Below are 21643 nucleotides of genomic sequence, written 5' to 3' on the forward strand. Positions count from 1 at the left end.
AGTAAAAACAAAAGCTATTACTATAAAAAGCTCATTTTAATACAGATTTTAAAAAGCATTGGTCAACTTTAAAAACATGAGCTTAAAAGCATATACTAGTATGAAACTCTTTTTTAAAAAAGGCTTATTTATTTATTTTTAAAGAGAGAGAGAGCACAAGCGGGAAAGGGGCAGAGAGAGAGAGAGGGAGACAGAGAATCCCAAGCAGGCTCTGTGCTGACAGCACAGACACGGGGCTCAAACCCACGAACGAATGCACAAACAGTGAGATCATGACCTGAGTCAAAATCAAGGGTCAGACACTTAACTGGGCCACCCAGGCACCCCAAATATGGAACTTTTTAAAAACACAACTTGTATACCTGAAAGCCTCATGTAGTAAAAAATAAAATTTCCACATTGAATATGTGCCTAGAAACACCTTCTCTAATGGTCAAACTTACATTACATGATCGAACTACTCATTGTGAAAGAAAACACGTCACAAGTGGAAAAAGACTTTCAATTCTCTAGGTGTTAAAAAAAAAATCCATTAGTAAGTACTTTAATGGGAGAACTATAGTTATTTGCAAGATTATATTGCCATTTTGAAATTTTGGGAAATTTGGGAAAACCCAATCATGTTATTTGAAGTTTGGCTGTGGAAATATATGTAACTCCTGTCTTATAAGCACTCACTTGTATCTTAAATTATTTTCCAGCACAGGATTTGTCAATTAACTTTCAGAAACCGCAAATCTGATCCAGCTCACAGAAAATCACCAAGGTTGGGACCTTTTCATTTACTGTGAGATAAATTGTCACACGTTATAGACAGTTTACTTTTCTCTTCCTGAATAGAGAACCTAAGGCGGAAAAAGATAACCTGCAAAGAATGAACCGAGTTGAGTAAGGCTGAACTGAACTGAATTAATGATAGGTAGGCATACAATACTTTCTTCCCCTTATCTCAGTCCATTCGCTATATTGTACTCTGGTGCCAATGTCAACCATTAAGGAAGCCTTATCTCCCACTGGGGAGAGAAGGGAAGAAAAAGCTGTACCCTACTAATTACAGCAATAGTTTGCAAACACAGACTTCTATCACTTGGGTTCCCCCAAAAGGCAAACCTGAGATGAGTACTTTGGTAAGAAGCACACTTGAGGGGATTAAGAACAGTAGACAGATGGAGAAAAGTCTATTAAGGGTTCATTGACTGCTGTGGATAACTGGAGTTCAGTCGTGCTAGAGACCCTCCGAGGAATTATGTAGAACATGCCTAAGAATTGTCCCCACTAAGAAAAGAGAAGCTGGGGTATCTAACCACTTTCTTGGTTAAAGACTACTCCCAGAGCCATTAAATTCCTAGTACTTTCCGGCTGTCATGCTGGCCACCATTCACTCAGGCAGAGCAAACTCACAAAGCCCCAAATATTTGTATCAAGACTTCTACAGAAAAACTTTGTAGGCCCCTGATGAGATGAAAATCTCAACTTTGCATTAAGTAGTCTTCAAACTCTAACCCCAGAAACAGGTACATCCCCTGATCTTCCTCTTTAAGAATCTGACCCTCCCCATCTATTCCACCTCCCTTTCTCACAACAAAGGAGCAGCCCACCTGCATCCATCAAGAATAAACGTAGATAAGATCCAAAGATTATGTACTAGACATCCTATGAGTAGACTGTTTACCTATAGAAGAAAATCTTATTGACTGGTAAGAGCACTCTTTTTTTTTATCCACAGAAAATGTGATTAACAATAAAGAAAAATTACACAAAATAAAAGCAGAAACAGGACACCAAAAAAGATCAGAAGTGTCAACAGTGCACATGCCAAGAGACAAAAACCGAGAAAAGCAGGCATTCTGACAGCAAAATTAGTAGACATGTTGGAAGATGGGATGGCTGGACCCTGGGAGACTGTGACATAATGTTCAAACAGGATTTTTGGTAGCATTCTTAAACACCAGGAACCTAACTGGCTTTAATTATAGGGTAATTGCTACTACAGAATAAGAACAAACAGCATGCATAAAATATTACTTGAACAAATATCCACTAAACAAATACAGTGTGCCAGAGGTACTTTCTAGTACTACAGACACAGTGATGCTAAGAACAAAGTCCTGGCATCTTTGAAGAAGGCCAATATAGTAGAGGGAGGCAGTGAAGAAAATAGGTAGGAGATGACATCAGAGAACTAGTCAGGAGCCTTGTAGGTTATAAAGTGGTGTAACTTTTATTATGAGGATGAGAGAAGCCACTAGAGCAGGGGCTTTCAGCCTGATATTAGAATTATCTGAGCAACTATTCAAATATACTAATGCCTGGACCCAGCCCAAAGCATTCTTGGTGTGTGTCTAGCAACTGGTTTTAAGCAAGGGAGTGTTAAGTTTCAAAATCTTTACTAATAATTTTGAAGAAATGCAGAGGTACAGGTATGCAAATTGAGAGTGACACTGAGAGACTGGGTAAGAAATTAATGTGGGAGTGGAAATGATGAAAGTCTGAGTGCAATGGCTGGGCAGTGAGGAAACAGTATTAAGGAATACAGAGAGCTTTTCCTGAGTATTTTGTTACAGCAAGGAGCACAATAATGGATGGCAGATGGACAGAAAGGGATGGCAAGTCCAAGGAGTATTTTTAGTTTTGTTTTTAAGAAGGGAAAGCTGTTACATATCATTTAAACAGAGACTAGAATAATCCTGTGAAGCTCAAAATACATTAATAATGACCATCATTCCTTAATTTGTTCTTCAACAGTCACTGTGTCACAGTTTGACTTCAAAACTTTTTAGAGACTTGACTGAGCTCTCTTAAATACGCAAAACAATGTTTTCTCACCTTCTAGAAAATCTTCCTTTGGTGTTGGCTTCGTATTATACTATGTATCCTACTTTGAAACTAATATCTACACGTCAAGTCCCACAACTGGCTTGTGATATCCCCTAGGATATCACAAGAATATAGCTAGTCTATTCAGAAGCAGCAAAGACAAATTTTATACACTGATCAGAATCCTGAGAAAAATGATATTATACCAATTGAGAAACATTCAACAAGGCAAGCATAAGAGCCAACTGTAAAACGGAACAAATTTCGTGTGTTTGCGTGTAAAGCAGTGTATCCTGGTGCAACAGCTCTTGAAAGTACTTAAGTTATCTAGTACATTACAGTACAGCTTGTCTCTACAGTGACAAGTTAAACCATAACATATGCAACTGTAACTGCCATAAACACTATGTGCGCAAGGGTAGATTTCACACAACACATGTTTATATATTCCTCCAATTAAAGACTGAGTAGAAGCATAAAAACTTTATGTTGATTTTATTTATTTATTTATTTATTTATTTATTTATTTATTTGAGAGAGAGAGAGAGAGAGAGAATGAACGAGAACTCAGGGGAGGGGTAGAGGGAGACAGAGAAAATCTTAAGCAGACTCTATGCCCAGCATGGACTGACTCGGGGGTTGATCCCAAGACTGTGAGATCATGACATGAAGCTGAAATTAAGAGTCGGACACTTAAACTGACTGAGCCACCCAGGTGCTCCCATGCTGATTGTAAAAATAAAATGGACATCTATAAATAATTCTGAATAAATAATGAAAAGCAAATGAAAATGCTATTGATTAGTAAAATAATGGTTTATTGTTTTGTGTGGTATTAGATTTATAAAGAAACGTTTGCATAATCTAAAACTTTAGAACAACTTTCCATGTATGTAACTCCCTTCTACATCAAAATCTAGGCCCTGCACCAAGTTCAAAACAAACATTTCTGATTCTTCAGAATGGCAGCCTTGGTGTTTCAAACACAGCATCAGACAACTGAATGTAACAAACACACACACACACACACACACACACGAATAATCGGCCTAGTACTTGCCACGCATGGGAGGAGTTAGCAAGCATCACCATAAAGGGACTTGTTTTATCAGCATTATAAAACCATTCAAGGGGTAGATCACGCTCAACCACGTTCTAATGGTCAATTTTTCCAATGTTACAATTTTCAGTTATATTCTAGGTATAGTGTAACCACCTCCTTTTATTTGGTATATTGTGATTTTATTTATTTTTGTATGACTTAAGAAATTAAATATTTTTTAAATTGAGAAAAATTATAAGAAAACTTTTTACAACTCATAAAATTTTTACATAATTCAAACTTTCATATCAGTTACAAATATGGTACAAAGACCTTTCCCCCCCCCCCCGAACCATTCATTCATTCATTCATTCATTCATTTTACCCTTTTAGAAAAGTTTATTTATTTAATGTCTACACTCAATGTATAGATGTACAGGGGCTCAAACTCATGATCCCAAGGTCAAGAGTCACATGCTCTTCAAACTGACCTGCCAGGCACCCCTATTTAACATATTCTTTTTTTTTTAAATTAATTTTTAAAATTTTATTTTTAAATTTACATCCAAGTTAGTTAGCACATATGGTATACTGTGATTTTAAATTTTTTATCTAGATAGTCAGAAGCAACATACCACAAATACAAACCTTCTCAGAAAGAAAACCTAAGGGAAAATATACAATAAAGTCACTGTTTGTTTTCTTTTTTTAGGGGACAAAACATTATTCATCAATTTTGCCTTTTTAGTAATTTTTTAGAATTCAAGAACTATTTTTAATTTCGTATACCCAATAAAGATCTTCTATAATAAATTTTATTAGTATGTGCTGATTTTTCAAAATATTTTGCCAACACTGAATAATGTATAGAATTGTTGAATCACTATGTTGTACACCTGAAACTAATATAACAGTGCACATTAATTATACTTGAATTTAAAAATAAGTTTTTTATTTAAATTAATTAATTAATTAAAAAAAACACACTTTGCCAGGATTCTGGAAAGAATTACTCCTGTATTCCTTATTTAATTTTTTAAAATGTTTTATTTATTTTTAAGACAGAGAGAGAGAGACAGAGCATGAGTGGGGATGGGGCAGAGAGAGAGAGGGAGACACAGAATCTGAAGCAGGCTTCAGGCTCTGAGCTGTCAGCACAGAACCTGATAAAGGGCTAAAACTCATGACCTGTGAGATCATGACCTGAGTGGAAGTCGGACGCTCAACCGACTGAGCCCCCGGGTGCCCCTATTCCTTCCTTATTTAAAAGATCCAATCATGTTGTGCTCTGTTCCACATAAAAATAACACTATTTGCTAGGCATGCAAATTCATATCATTAAAATAGCAAATGGCTAAAACACTAACTGAATCAATATAAATCTTCCTCCTTGACCGTAACAGAATGCTCAAATTCATGTAGCTGAGTATCCTACAAAGACACCACATGTGTCTTCTAAGGAACAGAAGGCTTAGGGTTTCATTATTGGGGTGCTAAGTATACAAATATTGCTTATTCTACACCAAATGGCTTTGAGGCATTCACCAGCTCCATGAGTCACAAAAGAAAAGCAAATATTTCAAATGCTTTCTGCTACAGAAAATATGTCCCTCTTTATGCAATGACAGCTATCTTACACTCTAGAAAATATGAACAGAGAAAGGGGATACACTATTAACACACTATTTAATCTTGTCCTAATAGGGCCACAATTCCTTCTTGACCATTTTGATATGCAACTCTAAAACGCAACTATTTACTTTCATTTTAAAAAAATTTTAGGGGCACCTAGATGGCTCAGTCAGTTAAGTGTCTGACTCTTGATTTGGGCTCAGGTCATGCTCTCATGGTTCGTGGGTTTGAGCCCTGCATCAGGTTCCACGCTGACAGCAGGGAGCCTCCTTGGGATTTTCTTTCACTCCCTGCGCCTCTCCTGCCTCTCCTGCTCACGTGCACTCTCTCTCTCTCTCTCAAAATAAACTATGTATAAAAAAAATAATAAATGAAATAAAAAATTAAAAATTTTAATTGTTTAAAAGTAAAAAAAGCCAAATAGAAAGTTAACTGAATTAACTTGTTCAAGTACTCACATTTTAAAAATAAGTAACTAATTAGTAACAGTTTGAAATAAACAGGAAACAAGATGTTACTTTTAAGTAGCTTAGATTTCTAGTTGCATATTTAAGAAATAATATTCATTCAGGAAGGAACTACAAAATTTGTTTAGCATTCTCATAACTCCCATAAACCAGAAGCAAAGTTTACATTAGATTATCTTTGCTAAGTCAACATTTTATTTTAAATTATAAGTACACAGACACTTGCTGGGCACATGCCTTATTTTTTGTAAACAGATATTTTTCTACTGCGCAAATATTATGTACACTTTCTGCTATTTCCTTTTGTTTTGGGATCCTCTTAAAACCCCAAATTAGGTGGTAATAACTACTGCATGTCAAGAATTTACCGTCTTTACTGATGGCAAAAAACTCTTCGATCCTAGTAAGCTATTAACAAAGCTACTAATAAACAACTGGTTCTGACACCACTGCAAGCAAGCCATGCAAACCGACCAGGCCAGTCCACATCACAGGCCAGGGTCCTCTTGACCTCCAAAATAAGACTTTCAAACCCTTCCATTGCACCATTTACTTATAGTGCCTAATCACTCCTCTACCAAACTTAGAGGATCTTCCCTCCTTTACTTCACAACCAGACTGACTGAAACAATTACAGGCACAACTTGTTTTATTGTACTTGCTTTGCGGCAACCCAGCTTTGAGCGAATCTACTGGCACCATTTTTCCAAAAGCATTTGCTCACTCTGTGCTTCTGTTACAGTTTGGTAATTCTTGCAATATTTCAAACTTTTAATTTTTGTTTTAGTGATCTGTGATCAGTGATTATGACTTGCTGAAGGCTCAGATGATAGCATTTTTTAGTAGTAAACTATTTTTAAATTAAGGTATGTATACTGTTTTTTAGACATAATGCTACTGCACACTTAACAGACTATAGTGTAAACATAACTTTATATGCACTGGGAAACCAAAAATTTTATTAGACTATATTATTGGGATATTCATTTTATTGTGGTGGTTGAGAACGGAATCCAAAGTATCTCCAAAGTATGCCTCTATTATAAATTTTATTATCATCAGGGTCTAAGACACCACTGGGCAATCCTAGGTTTCTTTCATCCACTGCTATATTTCAACCTTCATAACCTTCCTCAAATTCATGACTATCCTCCCTCCTTCTAGGTAGATAATCATGGATTCTACTTCAGAAAATACAGAAACTATCAGACTGGAACTATTTCACTTACATGCCAACCAAATCTAAAACCCTCTTGCATTTGAATCCGTACAGATCTTCTGCCTTTGTGTTATGATAAAAGAAGTGTCTAAATGTCTATTTATCTCAAACCCATCCTATTAACTATGCTCTGCTGCTCTTCCCACCTTCTAGGAACCACACTTCTTATACTGGCCCCCTAAGGTATCTCATCCATTCCCATGGCATTAAATGGCATCTATACACTTAACATTTCTAATTTTTTATCTCCAGCCCAACCTTCTGCATAGAGCACTAGCTTATACAACCTACTGCCTATCCCATATCTGCATCTGGATGTCTCGCAAGCATCTCAAACTTAGTATATCCAAAACAACCCAATTTTCTCCAATTCCTACTATCACTAAATAGCACTAACTACCAACCCAGTTGCTCAAGCCAGAATCTAGAGGTAATGGATTCTTCTTTCCCCACCATCCCCCACATTTATCAGCAGTCCTTTCAGTTCAACTTCCCAAACTCTCCAGTTTCCACTGGCATGAACTTATTTTGTTCAGGTCACTATCACCTCTTCCACTGACCACTGGAACAGCCTCCTAACCAGTTTCAGCACTTTCCACATAATATCCAAGGTGATCTACTCAACACTCATGTCATTCCCCTGCTGAAAAGACTTTAACAGCTTCCAAATGCACTCAAAATAAAATCCAAATGCCTTATCGCAGTCTACAAAGCCCCACACACTATGGGTTATTTACTTCTCTGAGTTTACCTTGTGCTATTACCCTTCCTCTGCTTCAACCACACTTTCCTCCTTCTATTCCAAGAACTAATAACCTCTTTCCTGCCTCAGGTGCTGTGCACATGCTATTCCACTCTGAATGTCTAAATACCTCTCATCTTTCAAATTTTAGTTTAAATTTCATGTTCCCAGAGAAGGCTTTTTCACCACCCTAAGATCAACCTTCCAATATCCTATGTCCCTCCATTATCCTCTATTTCAGTACACTGTGATACTGATGATCAAAATTTGCATTCGTTTTGTTTGTTGTTCATGGGAGGGATAAGTGTTTTCTTCCCTACTAGATTATAATCACTAAAATGAAAACAATGTCTATTTCAACCGCCATTATATTGCTAGCACCTAGAACACTGCCTGGTACACAATCCCTGATAAATGAATAAATCTTCATATTGAAAATTTTAAAGACCCTTCATTACTACCCCAAGAAAACATTAACCCTGAGAACACCACCAAGAAAAAACCCATTTTGTCTTCAACTTTAGAACTGAAACATGCTTCTATACTAACCAGAAACACAAGGGAGATTTCCTTAGACATGGGGAAACCAAACTGAACTGACTTCCTCTTCTTTCTCACATCTTCTAAAAAGAATGAATTACTTTGTCCAAGACAAACCCTACTGTATGAAATGATTATGTTCCAAAAGTTCATTTACCACAAAGAAACATTACAAACAATAGCTACATTCCAAATCAGACTGTTACACAAATAACATGTATCACAAGTTTTTTGGGGGAAATATGTAGACAATGTTTCAACTTGAGATGTTGTAAGGAAAACTGTCACCAGTGGCATCTACAGAAACTGGGTTAGAGAGGGAAGACAAGACTGCTGGTAAGCTGTGGGGGAGATAAGGGCTTCCTGCTAACCTAGGGTCCTTGGCTTCTCCCTGTCCTCTTTGCACAACTCCAGGAATTAACCTGCCTCCTTCCTCTTTTCCAGCTGTAATTTGTTGTCTTAAGCCAAGGTTTCTTACATTTACTAAGCTACTGACGGAAGAGTTTTAGTTTCTGCTTTCCTCTCTAACTGCTGAAATAAATATACAAATTCTAATGTTTCTAATGAAATGCCAATAATATATAAAGACAGGGTCTACAAGTAAAATTAATGCTTCAGTAAGTTTTAAAATTCTCTCTATGATGTTATCCCTAATATCTACTGAAATGTAAGGACATCAGATATTAATTTCACTATTCAATCACGTATTCTTTTGTCCTCAGCTCTCCTTCCTCCTCACCTTTCAGAGGTGAGGATGCTGAGGATCCCCTCCCTTGATTTTAGGATGTTCCTTCTTGTTCTTGTCTCTTTAAGTATTCAGACCTTTAAAAGGCAAAGAGGAAGCAAAATGGATGAAAAATATTATTCTTCAGGTGCACAATCAATAAATGAATTAATAAACATTTTCCAAGTATTTACCATTTGCCACACTAAGCTAGGCCACAGGAATATAAAATTAGTAAGACCTCCCATCCTAAGGCACTTACCATCCCAAGTAAGGGACACAGACCAGTAAAATGAGCTAAAAAGGTAAAAGAACAAAATGCCACAGAAGCAACCAACTATAAGGAAACAGATGAATTGGGCTCTGAAGAAGAGGTGACATATTCCCTGGAACTTAAGAGACATGGGAGTTCCAACACATGCTGAGAGGAACTATACTACAGACCATGGAGGCTCTAAATCAGATTATTTTATGAAAGTAACTATGATGGGATTATGGAGAATGAATCAGAAAAAGGAAGAGCCTGGCAGCAAGAAATTTACTGCAATGTTCTGGAAGCAGGATCTGATTTAAGGCAGAAGCTGAAGAGAAGGAGCCAAATATGATGAACATATATAAGTTAGAATCACAGGTCTTAATGATAATGACTATAGATCAGAGAGGATAGTTGGAAAGTGGAGAGGAAATCTAGAAAGCTCCTAGCTTGAGAATTAAGTGGACAGTAACAAAAGCACTAAGATTTGTTCATTGAACATTTAATATATATGGGTAAAACTTAACACATTCTCATTTAATTCTCACACAATGCTAAGCATTAAATACTACTAAAATCCCTGTTTTAGAAATGAGAAAACCAAAGGATAGGAGTTACATAACTTGGCCAAAGATCATAAAGCTAGTATATACAGAAGCAAGACTCTGAATCCAGATCAATGTGACTTCAGAAGTGGCATTCTTTCTTTTTAAGTTTTCATTTTAATCACCCGGTGCCCATCAAAAGTGCCTCCTTAATCCCCATCATCCATTTTACCCATCCCTCCACCCTCTGGTAACCATCAGTTTGTTCTCTGTAGTTAAGAGTCTGTTTCTTGGTTTGTTTTTCTTTTTCCCCCTCTGCTCATTTGTTTTGTTTCTTAAACTTTGTTTCACATGAGTGAAATCATATAATATTTGTCTTTCTCTAACTCACTTATTTCACTCAGCATTATACTCTTTAGCTCCATCCATGTCATTGCAAGTGACAAGATTTCACTCTTCTTTATAGTTGAATAATATTTCACTGTATATATATATATATATATACGCATCTTCTTTATCGAATCATCAATTGGTAGATACCTGGGCTGCTTCCATATCCTGGCTATTGTAAATAATGTTGCCATAAACTCAAGCTCAAGGGTGCATGTATCCCTATGAGTTAGTGTTTTTGTATTCTTCGGGTAAAGAGTGGCAATCTTAAACAACACTCCATTAACCAAGATAAAATTATTCAGAAGAGAAACAGATTTGGACCTGTTAAACTGAGGTCAAAGGACTAATGTTAAGATTGATTTACATTTCACAGTGAAATCCTGATGATTATCCTGCACATTTTGTATAGGAAATATGTATTCAGGAGTGAGAAAGAAGGTAGACTGGACATCTGCAGGAAGGTAAAAATTATTAAATACAGTGGAAACACCAGGTCTTCCCAGAGGGAGCAATGAGAAGTGAGATAGGCTTCATAAGGGGAATGTATTTCCTCCCTTCCCTTCCTTAGCACCCGCTTTTCCTCCCCCAGAGCTAAGTGACCTGCACTGGTAAGAATACTATTTTGGGATAGATTTAAAAAAATCTTGAAAGCAAATGGCTACAGCAGACAGTAAAATTCTGGTGAGAGGTTCAACAAACTTTCCACGAAGTCTAACCTCACCAGACCTTACCGCAACTTGTTTAGCTTGTGCCTTTCCCCCACCAGTTATCACAGAGCTGCTATGAGGCTCATGTAAACTGGGAACTGAAAATGTCCTCAGAAATCAATCCAATCCAGGGCCCCTGGGTGGCTCAGTCGGTTAAGTGTCCAACTGTTGATTTCAGCTGAGGTCATGATCTCAGTCATGAGATCGAGTCCCATGTCAAGGCCCAGCATGAAGCATACCTAAGATTCTCTCCTTCTGCCCCATCCCCCTGGAGAGGGAGAGGGAGGGAGGGAGAGGGAGGGAGGGAGGGAGGGAGGGGGAGAGAGAGAGAGAGAGAGAAGAAAGAAAAACTCAACCTAATCTAAATTCTTCCTGTAGATAAGGAAACCAGCTCCAGTGGAATTAGTGACTTGCTTGAGCTCCCACAGTTCCTTAGTAGCAGAGATGAGATCAGAATTCAGTTATCACAGATATCTAACTGATATGTCAACTGAATAGTCAGCATGAAAAAATGGGTTCAGGGACAAAATTTACGTTGATCCAGTTCTGCCCAAAGTAAACACTGCCTCCCTGGCACAGGGAAACCTTATCACCAGAGAGACTGCCACTCTATTAGGGTCTCCAAGAGGTATGTGGAAATAGTCATTCAAACCATTCCATTTCCTTGTTCTAATACTATCCATATGTATTGGAATACCAATTTATTGATATACAATGGACCCCATCACCCACCACACACTTACCAAGAAGCTAATCAATTCAAGATATATACTAAGAAAAATAAGAAATTACACCAGAAAATTATGAACTAGACCATGAAAATTGTAATTCAAGAGAGGGAGGGGCTGGTCATAGAGGAGGTCCTGCCTAGAATCAGCCAAAACTACACAAGTCTCTCATCAGGTCAGTCTCTAAACACCAAATGTGAATGTATATTTAAATTATGAATGTTTCAAACTGATTTAATAACAGCAAATATAAGCATACCTCATTTTATTGTGCTTCACTTTACTGCACTTCACAGATAACTGTGGTTCTTAGAGATTGTACATTTGTGGCAACCGGGTGTCAAGCAAATCTATCTGCAATCATTTTTCCAACAGCATTTGCTCACTTCATGTCTGTCACATTTTGGTAAATTTCACAATATTTCAAACTTTCTCATTATTACTGTATTTGTTATGGTGATCTGTGACCTACCATTGTGATGCTACCATTGTGTAATTATTTTGGGGTACCACAAACCATGCTCATGTGATGGCAAACTTAATTGATAAATGTTACATGTGTTCGGACTGCTCCACGGGCCAGTTTTCCACCATCTCTTTCCCCCTCCTCAGGCCTCCCTATTCCCTGACAATAACAATACTGAAATTAGGCCAATTAACAGCCCGGTTATGGCCTCTAAACATTGAAGTAAAAGGAAGTGTTGCACATCTCCCACTTTAAATCAAAAGCTATAACTGATTAAACTTAGAGGCTGAAAGCTAGGTCTCTTGTGCAACACAGTTAGCCAATTTGCAAATGCAAAGGAAAAAATCTTCAAAGAAAAGTGCTATTCCAGAGAAAGCAAAACAGCCTTATTGCCGGTATGAAGAAGATTTTAGTGGTCCGGATAGAAGATCAAACCACCCACAACATTCCCTTAAACCAAAACCTAATCCAGAGCAGGGCCCTAATTCTTGTATTCTATGAAGACTGAGAGAGGTGAGAAAGCTGACAAAAGTTTGAAACTGGCAGAGGTGACTCATGAGGTTTAAGAAGCCAACTTCAGAAGCCAACTTGCAAAAATGCAAGGTGAAACACCTAGAAGATGCAAGTTATCCAGAAGAAGATTTAGTAGCTAAGATTAATGAAGATGGCTACGCTAAACAAATTTTCAATATAAACAAAAGAGCCTTATATTGGAAGATGTCTTCTGCGACTTTCATAGCTATAGCTAGAGAGAAGTCAATGCCTGGCTTCAAAGCTTCAAAGGACAAGCTTACTCTCTTGTTAGGGGCTTATGCAGCTGATGACTTTAAGTTGAAGTCAATACTCATTGACTATTCCAAAAATCCCTAGGGCCCTTAAGACTTATGCTGAATCTACTCTGCCTATGCTCTATAAATGGAACAAAGCCTGGATGACAGCACACCTTTTTACAATATGATTTACTGAATATTTTAAGCCCAACGTTGAGACCTACTGCTCAGAAAGAAAGATTCCTTTCAACATACTACTGCTAATTGAAAATGCACCTGGTCCCCCAAGAGCTCTGATGAAGATGTACAATGAGATTAATGTTGTTTTCAAGCCTCCTAACACACCATCCATTCTGCAGCCCATAGATCAAAGTGTCATTTCAATTATCAAGTCTAATTATTTAACAAATATATTTCATAAGGCTAATGCTGCCATGGATAGTGAGTCCTTTGATGGACCTGGGCTAAGTAAGTTGAAAATCTTCCAGAGAGGATTCACCATTCTGGATGCCATTAAGAACACTCCTGATTCATGGGAAGAGATCAAAATATTAACATGAACAGGAGTTTGGAAGAAGTGGATTCCAACCCACATGGAGGACTTTGAGGAGTTCAAGACTTCAGTGGAGGAAGTAACTGTAAGTGTCGTGGAAACAGCAAGACAGCTAGAATTAGAAGAGGAGCCTGAAGGACTAAATTGCTGCAATCTTGTAATAAAACTTGAATGGATAAAGTTGTTTCTTATGCATGAGCAAATAAAGTGGTTTCTTGAGGTGCAGTCTACTCCTAAAGATGAACACAAAAGGACAACAAAGTATTTAGAATAGGACATAAGCTTAGTTGATAAAGCAGCAGGAGGGTTTGAGACCATGGACTCCCAATTTTGAAAGAAGTTCTACTGTGAATAAAATGCTATCAAACAGCATCACATGCTGCAGAGAAATCATTCATGAAAGGAAGAGTCGATCAATGAGGCAAACTTCATTGTTGTCTTAAATTATTTCTTTAAGAAATTAACTGGGGCCACACCCACCCCACCATTTCAGCAACTATCACCCTGATCAGTCAGCAGCCATCAACATCAAGGCAAGAGCCTCTACCAGCAAAAAGACCATGACTTACCGAAAGCTCAGACAGTGGTTAGCATTTTTAGTAATAAAAGTATTTTTTTTAATTAAGGTATGCACATTGCTTTAGACATAATGTTGTTATTGCATACTTAATAGACATCAGCATAATGCAAACATAACTTGTATATGCAATGAGAAACAAAACAATTCTTCTGACTTGCTTTATTGCAATATTCACTTTATTGCAGTGGTCTGGAACCAAACCAGCAATTATCTCTGAGGTATGCCTGTAAAACTCAAAACGGTTACTGTTAGCAACTATTTAAATATTTTAAGAATGCAAAAAAAAAAAATAAAAAAATAAAATAAAAAAAAATAAATATTTTAAGAATGCATATACTAATATGCAAAATTAAGCTGAACTTTAAAACAAGTGAAAACCGCAAACAGGTGTCAATAGCAAATAAGCAATCTAGAAAAACTATGTAATCACTTTTGGTTTTATATTTGAGATTTATGTTATTATAAAATTAATACTCTACCATCTAAAAATAATTGGAATACCTTCCAAGTCATTTCCTCTCTTCCTGGTTTGACTCTTCAAAAGTCTAAATTAATCTTATTTTAGAGGATGACCCTCCCCTCTTCCAGAACTACTCTTTAACAACATAATTCTCAGTAGTGCATTCTACACTCCATCACAACACCATCATCTAAGACTTAAGTTTCTATAATATGATCATTAATATTCTACAAAGAAGTATATTGCTGATTTTCCATAGCTATTAAAAACAGAAACAGACTGCATAAAGTCCCAACACTACCTTAGCTGACATATTTTGTTAATCAATAAGGTACAAAAAAAAAAAACCAAAAACCTGGCAATGAAGCATGCAAATATTTCATAACTCCATAATTGTCCCCCATTCCACTCCACTCCAGCCAACAAATTAAGGGAAGACTACACCAAGATCATGCAAATAGTAATTATATTAACCTAACCTTTAAATCTTTGAAATTGGATATATCTCCTTGAATCCTATTCTGTTTCTTCCTCTCAGTTTTTCTTGGAACTTACCTCTTAAACAGCTGTTGAATTTGTCCCTTTCTCTCCTTTTACATTGCCTTAGTTGAAGTCCTCAACATTTCTTGCCTGACTACTATAATCCCATTTTTTTTGCAAAACTAAGTTATCTTATAAAATGTAAATTTGGGGGGCGCCTGGGTGGCTCACTCGGTTAAATGTCCGACTTCAGCTCAGGTCATGATCTCGTGGTTCGTGAGTTCAAGCCCCGCGTCGGGCTCTGTGCTGACAGCTCAGAGCCTGAAGCCTGCTTCAGATTCTGTCTCCTACTCTCTCTGCCCCTCCCCTGCTCATGCTCCGTCTCTCTCTCTCTCTCAAAAATAAAATAAACATTACAAAATTTAAAAAAATTAAAAATGCAAATTTGGTAATTTTACTTCTCTACTTAACTTTCCAAGTTCCTCTCTTGCTAGTGTTTTATAGGATCTTAATAGGTTATACAAATCTTAACCATCTGTGCCCCACATCCCTCTAGCTATCCCCAGCTACAACTCCTGCTTTGGCCAAGTCTGTGGCATAACTAGGTGTTTCAGAGCTCCTTGCCTGGATACTTTTTTCTTTGCCCACTCAGAAGGTGATAAAGTCCTACAGTAGAATCAGCTCAAATATTACCATCTGAGTCTTCACTGACCCTCCTGTCAAAACAGTTAAGGTACATATTAGCACTCTGAATAAGACATTACACTTCGTTATATTTTAAACAAACAACTTCAATTGAGGGTCTTTGAGTTTATTCATCTTGTATCTCAAAGACAGAACCCAGGGTATGGCACACAGAATTAAACCAATAAACATGTGTAACAGGGGTGCCTAAGTGGTTCAGTTGGCATCTGACTGTTGGTTGCAGCTTGGGTCATGGTCTCATGGTTTGTGAATTCAAGCCTACATCGGACTCCGTGCTAGCAGCATGGAGCCTGCTTGGGGTTCTCATTCTCTCCCTCTCTCTCTGCCCCTTCCCAGCTCGCTCTCTCTGTCTCTCTCTCAAAATACACTTTAAACAAATAAATAAATAAATAAATGTAATATAGAGGCAACATGTTAAAAAACCTTAATATGGAAAATTGTTATTATTCCATGACAAAAGTTTTTGCCAAAGATTAAAAACTCTGTCAGTTTTAGGTGAGATAGGAAAATGAAAAAATAGAAAAACTGGTATTAAGTGCAGTGTAATTTAAAACATTAGAAACATTGAGAACTGCTACATTTCTTTGTAAAAATTTACCAAGAGTTGTTTAAACAGTGCCCACCTATGCCTTGGCAAATCGTTGTACTCCTTCTAAGTTTGGGTCAACTTCCAACATTCTATCCTTTGCACTTTCAATGTCATGAAATATCTCTGAGAGTTCCTTTCATAACAATTTTTTTTGCTTGTGTCACTTTGAGACATTTTCATCCTTCTTGTCATACCACCTTCCTCATTTATGTCAACTGATCTGCCTTCACTAAATCCCTTTGGCTTCGTGTCTAGTCTCTCAATGGTGACAGCATCCACAGTCCATGGTGAGCTATTTCTTCTACAATTCCCCATCCATGTGTGATTCCAATTTCACTCCCAGTATTATCACTCTTTGTTTCTTTGCTGTACAAGTCCCACTGTCAATGATCCATTTTTATAAAATATGTCATGAGTTTATTAGTGGAAGACAAAAAGGCAACACCGCTACACACTGTGCCTATGCATGAACTATGTAACAAATACACAGTGACCAACCATGGGCAGACTCTGCAATAAGTGACATGAGCGGTCACTGGGTCACAATGCACACCTGTTATTTACATAATGAAGAACAAGGAGTTCTTACTTCAAGCAATTATTCATTCTTCCATCCAAGTACTAACCAGGCCCGACCCTGCTTAGCTTCCGAGATCAGACGAGATCGGGCGCGTTCAGGGTGGTATGGCCGTAGACAAGCAATTATTCATTCTTAAAGTATGGTGGTAACTAAAATGGGAACCCTGTTGTTGGATGGCTGGTGCTACTGACCTAAACCCTGATAACTGAAATGTGTATACTGAAAGTATACAAAGCACTGATGGTTTCCAAAAATCTATCTGGTATGTCATTTTCTTTTCAAAATGGTTTTAATCTGTTAGCAGATGCTGTAAACTGCTTCAAAGTTTACACATCATTCAAATTGCCAACATACTCCTTTTTTTTTTAAGTAGGCTTCATGCCCAACATGGGGCTTGAGCACACAGCCCTGAGATCAAGACCTGAGCTGAAATCAACAGATGCTTCACTGACTGGGTCACTCAGCACCCCCAACTGCCAACATATTTCAGTTAAAGTACCCCATTCAAGGGGCATGTGGGTAGCTAAGTTGGTGAAAAGTCTGACTCTTGACTTCAGCTCAGGTCACGATCTCACAGTCTGTAAGATAGAGCCCCACAAAGGGCTCTGTGCTGGCAGCGTGGAGCCTGTGTAGGATTCTTTCTTCTCTGTGCCCCTCCCCTGCTCGTACGCACTCAAAATAAATAGAATTTTTAAAATATGAATTAAAAAATAAAGTACCCTATCCAACTTTAAATTTAAAAAATGATTATTTTTACATTAAAGCTTCAATGACTGACTAAAGCGGATGGATTGATCAATTACAGAACACACTTAGAAATTAAAAAGTCACAAATTGGTATTTCTTTGATATAGCTCACTGACTGAAAATTTAGGAATTGGGTCATCAAAAGAAAACAGAATCAACTAAGCTTACAAATTGCCTTCTGAAGTTATTCACCAACTCAAAATAATGTCTATCAATTTCAATTTGTTACTTAATACTACAAAATATACTAACCCAAAGTAGTTGAGAAGCTTTATCAGATCACATAAACCGTGCATGCAACTACACAGTGCCCACAAATAGAGGAAAGTATGCCAATTATTCATTTCCAGTGGGTGGGTAACTTTCTATCCAATCCTAAAGGCTTATTACTAATTTGGTTCAACTTGGCTTAATTCCTAGAAGACTGGACTGGGGAGTTCATGAATTATCAACATCTGACAAATTCTAAGACAGTAACATCAGGGTTGAATTTACCAGTTAGTATTTGACTCACAAATGTGCTAACTGTACTTGTCTTTTAAAGGTGATCAAAGGTGCTAACCATTCTACAGTTCAAAAAAGAAGTAATTTAGTGAGAATATTTTATTGGCTTTGACATTTTAAATTTATCTCAGAAAATACTAACAAATCCTCATACAGGAGTCTAGACTACTGAAATAAATATTTCTTGGAATCCAAGAGGTCTTTACTGCTTACATCTTATGTTACTGACATTCATACTTGAATGAGCTTCAAATTGGAAAAAATCTGAGGTCTCTCCCTGTTTAAAGTCTTGACTGGTATCTCACAGCTCTTAGTATATCTAACACTAAATCTTTTAAGCCTGGTTTATAAAGCACTTTAAGCACTTATTTCTTATGCCTGTCAAGCCACTAGTTCCCCAGGACTGCTCTTCCCTCATCAATAGACTTCTTTCAGTTCCTCAAATGGCCACCCTCTCTCACTCCACCTCTCATGCTGGTACTTCTCATCTTCTCCCAACCTGTTCTTCCTCCAATCCATGCCCTTATGCTAACATCCTCTGCCATTCTTCTGGCTAATTCCCACTCCACCTTCAACTCTCAGCTTAAAAGTAACTGCCTCCAAAAATTCTTCCCTATATACCAGAGGTCAGGTAACCAAGTAGATACTCCCATAACTATTTCAATTAATCAACACTCATCAAATTATAGCAATCACTTATTTAAAGATTGTCTTTCCCCTACGACTACAAAATGAGTGAAAATAAAGAATGAGTTAATTTTGTTCACTTCCTGTCTCTCCCATTTGTAATACAATGTCTAGCATTCAGTAGGTTCTCATTTAAAATATTTAAGTGGGTGAGTGAAGGAATAATAGGAAAGAGTATCATCTTCTTACCGAACTTTCAGGTGTCCTCTTTATAATCTTATCTCCTACTTCTCCAAGCTATTATTCAATACACCATAAATAGTGCAGTCACAATCTGGAATGCCTTTCTTCCTTCCTAACTAACTTTTCACTCTGGCCCCCTTCAAATAAGACCAGTCATTGCTCATCCTTCTAAATCTCCATCATCTTCCTGTACTACCTTTTTGGCATTTCACAACCAGACTGTCAAAGCAATCTTCTGTTTTCATTTTGGTACTAGAAAGCTGCTCACATTTTAAGCAGGGACTATGCCCCATTACCGAATATAATGCTTGGCCCTCCATAAAAGTTTGCTGCCGCTACTACTGATGAGGTCAAGTTTATGTACCTCTTCTATCCCCACAAAGTCTCCTGCTATATACTGTTATAACTTATCAAAAATAGAGTGTGAGTGTACAGAAGTATATTCATGCAGGAACGTTTATACACAAATGTCCCATCTCACTCTAAAGTCTTTCGTTCCCTGTCTGAGATCTTTAAGGCATTTATTTATTCCTTAAACCCATAAGGTAAGATACTTAATAGTGAGATATTCCAAAGGTCCATCAGGATCCTCAGTAAAATAACAATTATTACAAACTAGTACTTACCAGGTTCCCAAGAACCGTTCTATGAACTTTTCACATATATATTCATTTAATCCTCACAAGAAACCTATAAGGAAGTATATAATTACCCCCATTTTACTTGTAAGGAAATCAAGACACAGCACTGTTAAATAACTTGGCCCAAGGTCACAAAGCTGATAGACAGTGAAACCAGTATTCAAACCTAGGCAATCTGGCTTCAGGTAACATATTCAGAAAGTTTGGAATCATTCAACAAAATTCACAAGAGCAAGAAAATAAGGTGTTTCTGGTCAAATACCACATAAATACAGTGAAAACAAAGTAGACAGACTACTTCAATCTACAATTCAAGTTTATGTTTTAGGTTTACATAGCATTTAAAATATAACTGGTGATAACATTTTATTGAGCTCTTACTAACTACCAGGGATTCTGTGAATCCTTTTAATACCATCCTTAGTTCTTATACTAACTCCAAGAAACAGGTAAGTAAACTAAGGTTAAGTAAGATTAAATAATCAGAAGTTAAATAACATGCCAAGGTCACATAAGTAGCCATGTCTTAGACTAAGTTCTTAAACTAACAAAGTTTACCTTTAATGAGAGCATTTGCCTAAACCAGAATTTAAATTTATTGTAAATGCCTTCCAGTTCAGCATAATTAATCTATAATTTTGCATACGCTGGTACATAAAATCTACTGCTTCTAAAACATTCTTGTCATATTTTCTTTATAATACTACCAACAGTGATGCAAGGTAGCAATATAAAGTTAAAATACATTCCTGGGGCGCCTGCGTGGGCTCAGTCAGTGAGTGACCAACCTCAGCTCAGGTCATAATCTTGCGGTATGTGGGTTTAAGCCCTTCGTTAGGCACTGTGCTGACAGCTCAGAGCCTGGAGCCTGCTTCCGATTCTGTGTCTCCCTCTCTCTCTGGCCCTCCCCTGCTTGTGCTCTGTGTCTCTCTCAAAAATAAACATTAAATAAATAAATAAATAAATAAATTCTTAATATGATAGAGAACAAGTACTATTTGGCTTACCTTTATAAAAGACACATTCTCAATCATTTATAAAAATATCACTATTTATCTAGTTCAGTAAAAGGGAAAAATTTACATACCACTAAAAGAGCCTGGACTACAATCATCATTATTATCATCACTGCATTTACAAAGTCTATTTTGAAACACTTCATATTCATTAACTAACTTAATCCTTTAATAATCCTATGATAAAGTTACTATTCACTCCATTTTACAGCTGAGCAGCCAGAGGCACAGACAGGTCACACAGCACAAGGTTGTACAGCTAGAATATAGTAAAGTCAGGACCATCACAGCAGCAGGCTGTCCCCACACCCCAATCTATGCTCCACAACAAGAGCATTCTATCACAGCAACAGAACTCAACACCTTGCATAAAACTGTAAATTGATAACAGCAATCATTTGCTCTTTTTCCAAGTTATTTCTAAATTCAAAGATTAAGAAATTTCACAATACATTAAAGAATATTAAGCTGGGAAGCACTTATCCAATAGACATCTTCATCTATCATCAATAAAGCTGGCACTTTGTTGGTGTTTTATTCATAAACCTGAGTGTTCCATTAAGAAAAAGATATCTAGGGGCGCCTGGGTGGCTCACTCGGTTGAGCGTCTGACTTCAGCTCAGATCCGATCTCACTGTTCATGGGCCTTGAGCCCCACGGTTGGGCTCTGGTCTAACAACTCAGAGCCTGGAGCCTGCTTCAGGTTCTGTGTCTCCCTCTCTCTGACCCTCCCTGCTCGCACTCTGTGTTTCTCTCTCCCAAAAATAAACATTAAAAAAAAAAATTAAAGGGGCGCCTGGGTGGCGCAGTCGGTTAAGCTTCCGACTTCAGCCAGGTCACGATCTCGCGGTCCGTGAGTTCGAGCCCCGCGTC

At 37.4% G+C, this 21643-nt stretch overlaps 1 protein-coding gene and 1 long non-coding RNA gene across 8 annotated transcripts in view; one reads left to right on the forward strand and one right to left on the reverse strand.

Moving 5' to 3' along the window:
* The window catches only part of LOC131517230 (uncharacterized), a 183812-nt gene that overhangs the window by 153454 nt on the left and 8715 nt on the right, over positions 1-21643 (forward strand). The window lies entirely within an intron of this gene.
* Positions 1-21643, reverse strand: part of FERMT2 (FERM domain containing kindlin 2) — an 84543-nt gene that overhangs the window by 51840 nt on the left and 11060 nt on the right. The gene's annotated exons all lie outside the window — the stretch shown is intronic.

This window comes from Neofelis nebulosa, chromosome 7 (genome assembly GCF_028018385.1).
Source record: "Neofelis nebulosa isolate mNeoNeb1 chromosome 7, mNeoNeb1.pri, whole genome shotgun sequence".
In the NCBI taxonomy this organism is placed as follows: domain Eukaryota; kingdom Metazoa; phylum Chordata; class Mammalia; order Carnivora; family Felidae; genus Neofelis; species Neofelis nebulosa.